Source organism: Silurus meridionalis, chromosome 11 (assembly GCF_014805685.1).
Source record: "Silurus meridionalis isolate SWU-2019-XX chromosome 11, ASM1480568v1, whole genome shotgun sequence".
Lineage (NCBI taxonomy): Eukaryota > Metazoa > Chordata > Actinopteri > Siluriformes > Siluridae > Silurus > Silurus meridionalis.
In genome coordinates this window covers 10,083,046-10,097,580 of record NC_060894.1, presented here as the reverse complement: position 1 = coordinate 10,097,580, position 14,535 = coordinate 10,083,046, and the positions used below count along the sequence as shown (strand labels likewise).

Sequence of the window (14,535 nt, the reverse complement as noted above, 5' to 3'; positions counted from 1 at the left end):
TATTAATAATGTATACAAAGAATTTAGACAAAAAACAAATTAATAAAGCCAGGATTTTTTTTCTCAAAAGCATATTAAGGAACTGTGTGGAAACCGATTTGCTACCTGATTGCATTCGGATGCTATCAGTCAGAAAGTGAAATGTCGGACCCACCAAAGTGGGTACTCTTAAAAAGGCCTAATCTTACCTTTAAGATATGTTGTTATGAGCTATTTGTGACCTTAATTGCATTGATCAGCATTTTATGATTTTTTTCAATGCAGCAAAGAGTCAGGACCCCGCACAAATCTGGCCCTTATATAAGGGACACTTAGGTGAGTCTGTGCTCTGTTTAGAGTCAGTTTATTTTGCTTAGCTCCTGGAGTAAAATCCTAGCTGATCTTTAGCTTTTGTAGCTCTTCTGCCTTTATGTTGTGTGTCTTGAAATGCTTTTCCACTTACCATGGTTCTCATAAGAGCCATTATGTCAAAGCCACTGTCTTCCCCCATGGGAACGTTGTGAATTTTGATCCGTGTTAATGTATTGTTCTGCTGATATATGAAGAGCGAACAAACAGGCATTTTTAATAAAATGGACAGTCTGTGTACTTCATGAAAGACTTCTTGTCATAAGAGTTTAGTAAATTATTGATAAGTGGACTGGCGTTAAGTGGATCTCGATGTTCAGAAAATGAGCACTGCACATTTACACTTCCTAGTGTTCCCAGTCATCCATGCTGTTTTTAGATCCTCGTGTGTTTTTAGGAGTTTGTGATGTTAGTCAGAGCATCCCACTCATTTCCGTTCATTTCTTTGCTCCTGACGTAAAAACATGGGTCATTAATAAACTGCGTATTTTGAGATGGTTTGATTCATGCCATCTCAAATGGTATACAACCTAATAATCTCTCTCTCGCTCTCTCTCGCTCACACACACACACACACACACACACACACACAAATAGAGCAAAAAGAAGAAGCTTTATAATCTTTTAATCATATCTTAATTGAGTCTACTACCTTCAGTTCGAACATATTAATAAGCCCCTTCAATTAAAACGTCCTTGGAATGAGCCTGGGTTGAAATAGTGCCAGTCACCCTTTAAATTTATCTTTTTTCTTTTAAACCTTGGAATATAAAACACACTGCTCTTGGGCCAGAGATGCATTGTGGAGACAGCATTTTTTTTTCATGTTCAGGGCATGTCAACAGGAGCTCTGAATGCAAAACATAAGAGCAAGCAGGTAATTTAATTTAGAGCTTATATAACGAGACAATAAATGATTTAGGAGGATTGGCTCCCTCGTACCTTAAGTCATGCCTTAAAAAAACAAAAGCCGCACTTGCTTATTGAATAAACTGTTTAATTGGCATTTACAGTGCCTTCATTAATACTTTATCATTTGGACAGTAAGGATTAATAGGGAAAGGCGAAAACCCCTTTGTGTTACAACAAAAAAATGATGGCTAAGAAACAATCCTCTCAGATTGACGTTTTTGCATATTATCTTTTATAATTATCGTTTTAATACTTCATACCTAACATCTGCTCTTCATTGCTGTCCACAATTTTTTTCTCTCCAAATGAACATTTTTCCTATTGAGTTGAGTTTGTTTAGTTTCCTAAACTTTCCTGAAGTTTCCATTCATCTTATTCAACTGAAGTGATGCAGCAACACATTAGTCCTTTAGTCCGACATCCTCATCTGTACTGTCATCTGCACTATAAAACTTGTTCCTTGCAAAGAGCAACGTTTTTATTTTAATTTATTAAAATCATTTATTAAATAAACATTTACCACCTCTTGTATACCAGGAAGAACGAATTCTATCATGTCTTTAAAAAGCCCAATAACGTGTTTACCTTTTTTGATACACTGACTGATTCTTTTTTATTTTTATTTTATTTATTTATTTTAAGTTGTTTGCTTGATAGTTGTGGTTGAGGATTAAAGACTTGTAAAGCACCAATATGTGAAGCGATGACTAAAAGACTCGCTGAGGAAATGACCTTGACTGGGGATTTGGGTTCACTATGAATAGCCAGCAGTTACTGCTAACATGCTGTGAGGAATTTCTGTAATAGCCACACCTCGGCACTGGTAAGTGTCTAAATATATATTTTTCTTGGTTGTTTAAGCTTTGTCAGCATATTCTTTGGAATTGAGCACTTATGTATTGGTGGCTATCTCAGTGCTTGTATTCAGTTCTCTTGTCTGCATCGTGCAGGCGCTAAGCAATGAGGCTTTTTTTTTTTTTTTAAACAACCGCAGCCCGAGCTGTGCCAGCCGTGTTGGAATAATCAGCCTGCAGTGCCTGCTAGGATCGTCTCATTGTGGTTGCGCTGAAGGATCACATTATGTCAGGTTCCGCTCTCAAGTGCTGGTTTGCGGTCATCGTAGTTAATTGAGTGGGATTCAGTTTCCGAGGAATGCCCCTTTCGTTAACATGCAAACGGGTCGCCCTGAGACGGGACCCCCTACTCAGGGGAGAGATGTGCTTTAAACAAGTTTATTAGATCATAGGACAACAGCACATGGGGGATTGTCCACCATTAAACATTGAAAGTTGTAAAATCAATCTCATCAATGGCCAAGGTGGAAGTGTGGCCACACTGAGGCACAAAAACATTTCATCTATCCTAAATATTATATGGTATCATTTGTTATATGGACAAAAGTTTGTGGACACCTGACCATAAGCTTCCTATGTGCTGTTGCAACATCCCTTTCCACGTTTAGTCCACATTTGCTACACCCTTCTGTGAAGATGTTCTACTGGATTGTGGAGATTTGTGCTCGTTTAGCCATCAGTTCATCCCAGAGGTGTTCTGTAGGGCTGCTCAAGTGTACGCAGGTCACTTAAGAGCTTCCACTCCAACACAGGTAAAGCATATCGATATGGATCTCATATACACAAGGACATTGTAAGGCTGAAAAAGGTTTGGGTCTCCTAATTTAAGGGAAGGGAAAATTTAATCCTACTGCATCTAAAGACCAATCCAATTTGTTAGTAACAGTTTGATGAATAACCACATCTGGGTGGAAATGTCAGATGTACAAAAGTATTGTATCTGAAATTGGCCTCTTTGGTTTAAAATGACAAAGCCTTAATAACTGATCAATTATCAATTATTATCCAATTCATGTTCAGATGATTGGTTCTGCAATGAGTAATATACTGCAATGCACTAGGATAGATAGAAATAAACAGGTTGCCACAGCCTTAAATGCTCTTGCAGGTCTATTTCAAGACAGCATAGTTACTTAACTATGACTTTGCATGCAAAAACGCTTGAGCAATAGTAACTAACATCCTAAGCACTGCGCATAGATGTATGTCTGTTGGTAATGTTGCTGTGGATATCTCTGTTAATTAAAGTTGATTAGCAAATATGGTTTAAATCAGAGATTGGAGTACCTTTGTGATTTGAGAATAAAAACTCCTCTCATATATCATTTATCTCATTTTAATACCGTTTGCTTGTTTTTGGCCATGTTGCATATTGTGCAAGGTCACTGGTAGATGGTCACATGACCATATATGGTATGACCATTTTCACATCATCATAAAGCGTCACTACTCTGGCAAGTCCCAACTGTACTCCCTATTTACTGTTCTGTGTTTTAAACTTGCGCAATGCTTGTTTTTATGTTTTCCTTGAGGGAAGAAAAACAAAGATTTGCTATAGTGTTTTTGTTTTGTTTTAAGATGAATCATGATAACTTGTTTCTTTTAGGTACAACAGAATCTTAACAATCGTATTTTTTATAAAACCTCCGCACTTGTCAGTATTTGACACTTGGACTTTGTAAGATAAAAATATTGTATGGTTGCAAGCACAAGTGGCAGAAAAAAAAAACTAGGCATCCTTTAAGCTAATTGTCCAGCCAGACTTGCTCTAAACCCATGACACCCCTATCATAGAACCCAACTTAGCCGATACACTGTAAATAACCACATTCATTAATAGCGTTAGCCCGGGATGTTCATCTAACGGTAATCCCTAAGCAGGACAGTCCCTAGCATCAGAGAGCAGAACATAGACACAGGTGTTACTCAGACAACAACACTAGTGTTAACATAAGGTTGACAGTAAGAGTGAACAGCCTGAAGATCATCAGATAGCTCTGCCTGTGTAATCTGTCTATGCCTTTCTTTCCGTTCGCCCCCCTTGCTCTTGCAGTGCATTTCCAGGCAGATGGAGAAAGAGATGGCTGACCTCCTATTGACTGGCTTAGCGCACAGCAAAGATCTTTAGTAGCTGACTGCTTCATTACACCCCCCTCCCTGATCAAAAGCAGAGACTAGGGGTCATCAACTTGCATAATAAACGGAATAATGTCCAAGCAGCACTGCTGTATGGAACAACTTCGATCTTTTTTCCTTACTTAAGACAAGACTCATTTGTTCTGCACGGTCTCTTGTGAAACCATTTAGCCAGAATTTAAGCTGCCGTTCTTTTGTTAGTTAAGCCACAGGCAGAGGGTTTGCCAAAGTCTTGAGCATGCTCAAGCTACCTTGTGGCCATCACAGCATGATTAGAGCTCCGAGATGTAGCCAGGATCACTACAAATTGTCTTGTGCCCAGAGGAACCTGGAAAACCCAGACTGGACTGTACGTGCCCAACACCACATCACAAAAACTTTTTTGCAGGCAAGACAGAATAAAGTGCGTCCTCTCATTGTCTTGTAAAATCGTCAAAAATGCAACAGTAAAGAAAATGAAATGATGTGGCTGTGTTCAATGCTGAACACGTGTCTGCTTCAGATCTTTTTGTTATGGAAGTGTAATGGCTGTTAAAATGACTAAAGGCTACACTCTTGGGATTGGGGGAAGGGTTGGTCTGTGCAGTGCAGTGGGGGCAGGTAACTCTCCCTTTTTGGAACAGCTGCCGTTTGCTGTGCAAACTGATGTTCCTTTGCTCCCCCCGGTGTGTTTGGCTACACAGGAACAGCTTTGATCTCTATAGGACGCAAGGCTTTTTGGACCACTCACTTAAATTGCTCCTGTAGGCCCTGTGGCCTGGGGACTGTTGATTCTTTTGAAAGATGAGGCGGGAAAAGACATTTTGTGTTGGATATATACGTGCAAAAGTGCACTGAGGTCAGCCCAGAGTACCGTAATACCAGCTGCTGGGAATCTTGAGAATTTGAGTGAAGAGGGTGTTCAGATGAAAGACCGGCTACTAATGGATTCTCTTTTTTATTCTCCTCTTTACTAAATATGTTAAGTTATGCTTGTGAATGTGCCAGGCTTTTTTTTTTTCCAGTTATGTGCCTTACTGTCATGTTGATATATATGTGTATGAATTATAATACAAATTGATTTTAAAGAGCAGTCGACACTCTATAGGAGCGTAGTAGAATGTTTGAACCACTAATTAATAATAGATGCAAAGAAGCTGTTAATAACTATTTCTTGGTGGTCTTTACAACCTTCTGCTTCAGTAGTCCAGATGCTTAACACGTGTGTTATGACATTGAGTTGGTACATAGCCTCTTGATCCATCAGTGTCTATGGATTTTCTCAAGTGCTTTGCCTCAGCACCCTTAAGGCAGGTTTATGCTCTCGAAGCCTTCAGAAGTTTAAAAAAAAATATTTAATGTGTGGTCGCAAGGCAATTGTGAAGCATAAACCTCTGACCATGAAACTGCAAGCGGTGGAAATCGGTTTGATCTGTAGCTTTGAACTTTGTCCAAGTTGCACTGTTGTGAAAAATGTCACTGTAAGTGACAGTAATTAGTTCAGTTGCATTTCCCATAAGCAAGGTGAATGTGGAGTTCATTTCTTTTACTAAGCAATACCAAACCAATTAATCTTTTATTACTCTTATACATAAGCAGATTGCCAACACTGCTACTTTTACACCCGTCAATTTATATTTACAGTTATTGTTGTGGAACATCTGGGAAACAACTGATCACTTACGATTCAGCAGATATAAATAGTTTCCTTAATGCCCCCTGCCTCCACACACACACACACACACACACACACACACACACACACACACACACACACACACACACACACACACACACACACACACACACACACACACACACCTTCTTTAGGTTAATAAGACAAAACCTGTGGTGGACAACTTTATTTCTGACTGATACAAAGTGCTGATTCTGGAGACTTCTTCCAAAAAAATGCTCATTAAATGTCTTTTGAATTTACTTTCACCAAATTAGCAGTTATGTGATTTTTGCCATAAAATCCGTACTGTCTGTTTCTGTAGAAGTGCTAGAAGCTTTAGAATAAGCTCATAACCTCTTCTTTCCATACAGACAGAACTTCTGTTAGAGTTTTCTTTTTTTCACCCTGCTGGAAAAAGTCAAACTGAAACCAAACTTACTCATAAATGCACCTCGTGTATAATGCTGATAAATTGTTGTAAAATGTATTTAACAAACTGTAATAAATAAATTGTGTGTCCTGTTGTTAGGGCAGACTGCATGAAAATGATTACACTCTCAATTTAAATGCTGTTGATGTGAATATGCAGTGAACATTTAAATAGAAATGATTAGACAGACAGAATTTTTCATCTTTAAAGTACTAATGCATAATCTTGATGAATACTAATATATAATAATATAAAATATACTATATACTAATATACTGCTCTCCTAGCATATGGATTTGTGCACTTTTTCAGCTTATAATGACATGATGAATCCTGACAACATAATAGATTAATGGTGTCATTTAAAGTGTCATTCTCAAATATTGTATACCAAGAAAGAAAAAGTAGTGGGTTTCATCTATTTAATAATAATAATAAAAAAGATTTGAAAATTGCAATTAGTTTATATAAATTTTCACCACATGCTTTTGATCATATCAACAATTTTGATAACATGACAAATGTCCTGTTATATAAGTATTAGGCTAGACAAGTGACGAAAGATCATGGCATTATATTGCCTGCTTTCTTCCTGTGGTTTTCATCTGTGAAATCGGCCTCTGTCTAATCTTCCCATCAGCCCTTTGCCTGGCTCTGGTGCAGTTTTGCCACCACTCTGCCCAGCTGTGTGGCTATTCAACAAATAAACCTGCTTTCCTTTAATCTGGCCACCAGCAGAAAACAGCCCCATGTCATCACTCACACTCTTCACATGATGTTGCCTTCTTGTGTACGGAGGTACAGTACAAAAGATCATTATATGGACAAAAGGAAGGTGAGAGTGAGGGGTTCCAAGCCCTGTCTCTCACTCATTTGCTTACATTAGGGTAACATTTGAACATTTAGTTCAGAACATGGGCTGCTTTGCATCACCTGAATTGCTCACTGTGTTATTTTGGTTATACTTGTATTAGGCCTCCTCAGATAATTGCATTCATTATTTCCGTAGCAATCCTACTATTAGCATCACAGTGAGGCATTTCTGTTTGTCATCAAAGAACTTTTGGATAAATATGTAGAGCAATCTGGTACTGTAAAGTCTGAAAGGCCGCGTGAGCTTTGTGTAAAGAGAAGCATTTGCTTATTAGTCCGCGAGTTTGATTTGGATTGGAAATGAAATTCAAATCACTATTAAGTACGCCACATGAAATGCTCAGCACAAGTGGACTCTTGATACCTTTTACGTCCTCCTTCAGAAGAGATGCAGGTTGGTCTGGTGTAAAGAGACTCAACTGGCTGACTGGAAAAGGTTCTTTGTCAGGTTCTTCCTCAGGCAGAGCTGAGCAGCAGCCATGCAAGGTCATGCGGGTTAATGGATTCTCTGTACCAAGTGATTGGGACATCATGGACAATGACGGACGCCTCATTAGCGTCACGTCTCATCACGATCCCCCTTGCGTTGACCAAGCAAAACCAGACGCTGGGTTATCAGTTGTTATAGATAGTAGTTTAGACAAAGCTTATGATGTTCTTATCACCACAGTTGTATGTTTTGTTTTTTGTTGTTGTTTTGACAATGGAGTTCTAGCATCTTAGCAACACCAGAATGCCTTTTAGTAGGAACAAGCTGATGGCTGTGAAATAGAATTGCGTGTTATACCAACACTCTAAAAGACTTGATCAAAAGTGTATATTCTGTGTATTTTGATATAATAAGTGGCAAAAAAAACATTATTGTAGAGAGTTGTTTTGCTACCAAGAATGACCCATTCAGTCAATTAACAAATGTCCGATACAAGCAGCATAGTATAGATTTTTTTTTTCAGTCCCTCTGAATGTACGTTGTGTATAGATTGGAGGTGCCACAAAATAGTTTATGAAGAATAGTTTCTGTAGCATTAAGAAGTCATCAGAAGTTGTGGAGGAGGTGGAAGGGTTACTAAATGACACCCAGATGGACCTCTAATAATTGGTTTGTTCTACAAGATGTAGAATCTTAAATTAATTTTCTTTTGGCTTCTCCCGTTAGGGGTCGCCACAGCGGACCATCCGCATGTTTGATTTGGCACATGTTTTTACGCTGGGTGCCCTTCCTAACGCAACCCTCCCCAATTTATCCGGGCTTGGGACCGGCACTGAAAGTGGCTGGGGTTGGTTCCCTGACCGGGGATCGAACCCGGGCCACAGCGGTGAGAGCACCGCATCCTAACCACTAGACAACCAGGGAACCTATGTAGACTCTTAAATGATATTTAAAATATTTTCAGTATTTATGATTTTTGACTCGACCCTACAGTGAAATAAGAGATGCCTGTAAACTAGAAAGCGATTATCAGACCTATCAGAACCTGAAAAATCCAGTTCAGTGAAAGAGAAAGCAAAAAGGAATGTCAAATATGCATATTTGTGCATGCTGTTGTCTAATTTTACTTTTCACAGACTTCACAGAGGTGAAATTTGCAGAATGATTTGATATCCCACCCAAATAGTTTTCTGTTTACATCAATGACACAAACAAGTGCAGCACATGGGGTGAGTTTAATTGCCCTTTCAGATCATGTCAAGTAAGTCATAATACAGCGTTTGTGCACGTGGCTGTTTGTGGTAACGTCATTCAGATGTCTACGCCATGGGTATGTGGTTATTTACGGGTAGCAAAGCCGTGTACTTTGTGTTTGACACATGCCATGATGCTCTCTTCTGTTTTGAATTGTTGAGTAAGCTTTGGGACATTAATTTTTCTGGGACACAGCAAAAAAAATCGTCTTGTCTGTATTTTGTATTGCAATATCCGAGATGTAACAGGTTTGTGAGTAGATCTAGGAGTGTTTTGTAGTGCAGCGTATTTAAGTGCAGCATCTGGGCAGGCAAGCATTTTCAACTAAACAAGTCTAAATTGTAGACAATTTTGAGACACCATCCTGTAGTGTGGTTCAGACATAAAACAGCAGAGGACTAACCACAGTGCTAACTTACACTGTACCTCTGAATTCGTCCGAAATGTAAAAAAAAGTTCTCCTAAAAAGGTGCCTCAGTAGTCTACACGGATATATTTTCGGAGTTTTAACACTAATTAATGAAAAGATTTTATATTGAGAATTTAATGTTGCTTTACCATCTTCGTATAATTTTTATTATGAGAGTATATATTTCTCAGGTGAAAGATTCACTGATTTTCTTAGGTCAGTTCAGAATTTACATTTATGTATGTAAGTCAATTCAACAACGAGAAGAGCATAAGAACACACGGAGCGCTCAATATGCAACGCATCATAATTTGCAGGACCACTATACAAGTTCAATTCAAGAGCACGAGACACAGGGTGCAATTCCCGGAACCTTGCTCTGGGTTTTTATTTCTTTTTTTTTTTTCCTTTTTTTTGGGAGCCCACTGATATAGTGGGCTGGGTGACCACGTGCTCTCCATTCAAAGTGTTCAAACATCATATCATTGTAAAAATTAACTGTGAGGAGTTTACTGCTTTTAACTCTCATCATCAAAAAACATAAACAAAGCTTTAAACAGAAGGTTCCATGACAACATTATTGCTTTATATTTGGTGTGTGGCTCATATTGGTGCTTTTACACAGTCTGGAAAAAAATGGTGGTTTGTACAACAGCGAGGACAGGTTGATTACAGCAGAGATTTCCAGTTCTGTACTTGGTCCTGAGAAACAAAATTCTACCCTAAAAAGTTTCCATGGCTTGGCCTTCTTCTCTATAACCTTGCAGCTTCTATGCACCATATTTGTTAAGAATTTGCAAATATGCCGGGTGCTGGAACAATGTACATTTGCATGTGTGTGTGTGTGTGAATGTAAGCAAGAAAGAGCTTGCAGTGTGTTTGTGTCAGATTGGAATGATTCAGCACCGAGTGCAGAGGGTGGAACTCCCTTGTCTGACGGACGCTGTGACCCTGCGTAGCACCCCCGCAACTGTGACACGGAAGACCCAGGCTTTCTGACAACTCCACACCAAACGCCTCGTCACTGTCTTGTTTTGTCTTTCCGAGGCTGATGTAGCTGACCACAGCCTACGCCCACTGACTGGAAACCCAATTGTTCCATCAGTCTGCATCTTTGATTCATAGGGTGCTCACATCAGTGTGTGTGTGTGTGTGTGTGTGTGTGTGTGTGTGTGTGTGTGTGTGTGTAAGGTTTTATTTCTTGGAAAACCAGCTGCACTTCTTGAATGTCCTCCGATCTTTTAGCAATCGCGTTGACCAGAATTGACCTTGCGAAGACCATGTGTGCAGCTGGATACAATTCGACTAGCTCTTATTCATTGCTACTGTTTACTTACCACTCTAGCCTATAAAAGTCTGAGAAAGTGTTGACGTGGGTCAAAAAAGGCGATCCTCGGCTGCTCGTTCCACATGTGACCAACGTGGATTTAAATGCCCCGAGTGGATTGTGGTCTTACGCTTTCTGCCAGCACGTCGCTCACCGACTGCAAGCTGTGCACGAGAGATGGATCCTCACAGCTCTATTTTAAGCCTGAAGGCCACGCATGTGAACTGTGTCCTGAGCTCACCTCGAGAGCGCCCTAGTTAAATAAAAGAGGAGAAATGTCTTGTGTAAACATTTCCCCCGTGAAATGTTTAGTCTGATCTCTGACTTAAACTGTGACACACTCTATGAGTTTGAGGTGAGGCTGGTAAGGCTACAAATATCAACCGTCTGTAAAATCTCTTTCTGAAGAAGAGCGTAATGAGCTGAGCTGGCCTATTAGCGGTGTTCATTATTCAAAGCTAGAAGTCATTGTTTAACTTGTTGCAGGTTATGGACAGGGTCAAGCAAAGCGCTTTTAAAGAGGTGCGTCTGTTTGATTTGATTTACCTATTGAACAGAAGTGACACCGAATAGGATTCTGTTCTTCTAAAACTGTATACTGTAAAGTCTAAGTGTGTTGAAAGGGTGTTACTGTGTAATGCGAATATGTCCTGGAACAAGCACAGCACCTGTTCTTGGGTATAACACCACTGACAATATTTTTACTCCTAGATAATCGCTGCCCTGCAGTAGCTTCTTGGCATGCTTTTCCTACCCAAAGCTGGAAGAATAATGTGGCTTTTGTCAGCGAGGCAGGGCAGCAGTAAGCTGCCTGTGCACAAGTCTCCGTCGGGTGCTCGCGTCACCGTTAATCAGGTGAACCATCAGTCAGTCAACCTGTTTTCTCCCCTCTACAGCACTAAAAGTGAGAAAGCCAACACTGTGCAGAGTGAGTCACGTTGCAGAGGAAAGAGCGTGGGGAAATGGGGGGGCGGGGGGTGCGTGTTGAAGTCAGACAAGTTTATCAAGCAGAGGCCCTTGAGCGAACCAGCCGAAGCTGCTTTTATAAAGGACAGTCAGTGGCGTAACAAAGTCGTTAAAAAGGAATCAATACAACGTGGCTCCATTTGCATTCGCGGCACCTCGATTCAAAGCGGCTCATGCGGGGAAAATGAGCTTTGGAGCACCAGGAGATCCTACTCTACACCATGAGCAGTATTCTGAGAAATGTTTGTGCTGTAAAAGAGTTTTTGATCTGTTTCTGTACATTCCAGTTGCTTAATGTAAATATGCTTGACCATGGCAATTTCAGGACAGATGAATGCATTGCGTTTTTGAAGTCGTTTTTTTTTCCTGCTGCATTGGTATATTGTCTGACAAACTATCTGACAAGCAAGAAAAATCAATTAGACTCTTTATTTAATGTTATTTAATTCAAATTCATTAAATTCATTTTTGTGTCATATTTTTCACAATAGAAGTTGCCACAAAGCAGATTTTCGGAAATAGATTAAATGCATGCAATCAAATTATGATTTATTTTACTCCTTATTGTAAACAGTGAGACTTTGCTCTTGTTAATCACTCAACTTGTATAAACCCTGTTTACTTTCATTACCTGCCTATACAAGATATGGCATCATTTGCAACTAACACCTGTTAAAGCAAGGTGAACGTTTGTTGGGGGGTTTTTTTTGTTTGTTTTTTTGTTTTTTTTAATAAATCTTGTTTGGCAAACCCAATTCACTCCCACATGAGAGAGTATGCAAGACGAAACAATGGTATGCAGGTTATTTTGTATGTTTACTTATAAGAATCTTGTCTTCAAGGTAACTAGGGTGGGCACTAAGTATTTTTAGTTAACTTTGGACCTGAAACTAAAGAAAGAGCGCATGATTAAAAACTGTGGCACCCTTGACCTGGAGAAAACTCTCACTGCACCATTAATTTTGCTGAGTAGAGATAGTCTCGTTCCACTCTGCTGCTGCAGTTACTCAGCCTTGGCTTGCTGCCTTTCAGCTAGACACAAACAAACCTGCACACCACTTACAGATGTCTCATGGAACACTAAGGCTTAGGGGATGCCATGTCAACAAATGCATACCTGCATGGCAGGCGTTAACATTACTGCAAGCTGTGTGAGGACGTAAGGCTTGTCACACTGAGCGATTAAACCCGTATGCCAGACTGGATTTATAAACTCATCCTGTGATAGCGAGTGACGTCTGATCAGTTTATTCAGAGGGAGGTGTCAGAAGAATGCTACATGAGCACACAAGGCCTATAGGTATGAGTAAGGCAAACAAGATTTAAAACACTGGACTGTCTACTATGCAAACACAGCTGACCTGGGAGACGAAACAGACTAAACCCCTCCCCATACACACACACACACACACACACACACCCCAGGGCTCATGTGCACAAACCAAGGTGTGTAGTGCATGCTCAAAAAAGTTGCTAGAAATCACCAGATGACTGCATGGACTTGATAATCTGCATTTTCATTGAATATTTATATTCATTATCAACACTACATGAAATATGTCCATATTTTCAGATCCTACATGAGCTCTGTATCATGCACAGGACAGTTGCTAACTCATGCTTGGGGGGGTGGGGGGGTAGAAGCCTCGCCCACAAACTACCTTACATACAAGAATCTGACTCTCTGTGGCTTCCTGCCTGTTTGTTTACTGGTTTTTATCACTTCCTTGGGTAAAAAGCCCTGTTTACTCACTTTGTGTTTTCACTTTAACTCATTGCCAATTCCCAACTTACCGCTGCATGTTTGGGAACCCGACCAGTACATTTTTACAAACTGCTGCCTTTTTGCTCAGGGTGCACAACCAGACACAGACGGTAAGTACATTGTCAAGATTCCAGTTCACCCATTTCCTGACAAAAGCACAACTTTACTGAGCACAATAGCTACTAAACCCTAGCAATTGCAAAAACCCTGCTGGTTTACACTGGCAAGTCCAACAATAAGGAAGGAAATCCATTTATATTCATCTTTAACTTGTGCTTGGGCTTTTGTGTCCTCGAGGACAAGTCTTTTCTTAGTTGCTGTCTGCTTAAAATTGACACAGCATTGAGTTGTGAATTGGTAAGCCAAAAACATTTTGAAGAGTAATCGTCGCAATAAACTAGCAATTCCATGTCAGTTTCTGTGCCGTAGGTATTCAACTTTTTTCCAAAGAAAAATATTTGAAGTATTAAATAGTTCACATTCCCACAGTGTAGAACTGATCCGTGTAAATGCCACCGCACATCTTTTGGTTTGTTAATTCAATTTTCTTCCGTTATTCCCTCTGTTTGTGTGTGACTTGCTGTCCTGTTATTTTGATTGCCTTAAACCTACTCTATTTACAGTGGTGGTAAAGTTAATGATTTTTGCAGTGCTCGTCATATGTGTGGTCAACCTGGTGTGTGCAGGAATGTGTTATCAGACCCAGTCTTCCTGTGGCTCCTAATCCCCTTCCCCCTGGCTACCCTCCCCCGTGTGTCTATTCTCTTGTGTGTGTGGTTTTACGGCCTCTAAACTAAGCGACATTGTCATGTGACTAGAGTTGCTCTGAGTTTGGCATGTGGACAATTGGCAGATTTTGGATTGCAGGCCCAAGTGGGTCATTAAACTCATTTTGTCTTTACTGATGCTCCATTTTGAGATATTGACTCGTGATCGAGTAGACATTACAAAAATCTATTTGATAAAGCTAAAACAGGGCTTCTGTTGTTTTAGCTTGATGCTGTTAAACAGTAGCCTACAGGTCAAACATGGAGAACCACACTGCACTTACTTTTCACCAGTTTTTTTAAATCCCAGTTTTACTGGTGTAGGTTCTCTTTTCTTGCCTGATGTCTATTCTGCTCTACTACATGGTTGCACATTTAAACCACCATGTCCCCTCAGAGAGCTGAAT

The 14,535-nt window shown here is 39.9% G+C and overlaps 1 protein-coding gene across 1 annotated transcript in view; it reads left to right on the top strand.

The window, feature by feature from the left end:
- Positions 1-295: 295 nt before the first annotated feature.
- The window catches only part of zmiz2 (zinc finger, MIZ-type containing 2), a 32,238-nt gene continuing 17,998 nt past the window's right edge, over positions 296-14,535 (top strand). Inside the window, 1 exon segment of the mRNA XM_046861870.1 lies at positions 296-315. The gene's annotated coding sequence lies outside the window, so the exon portion shown is untranslated.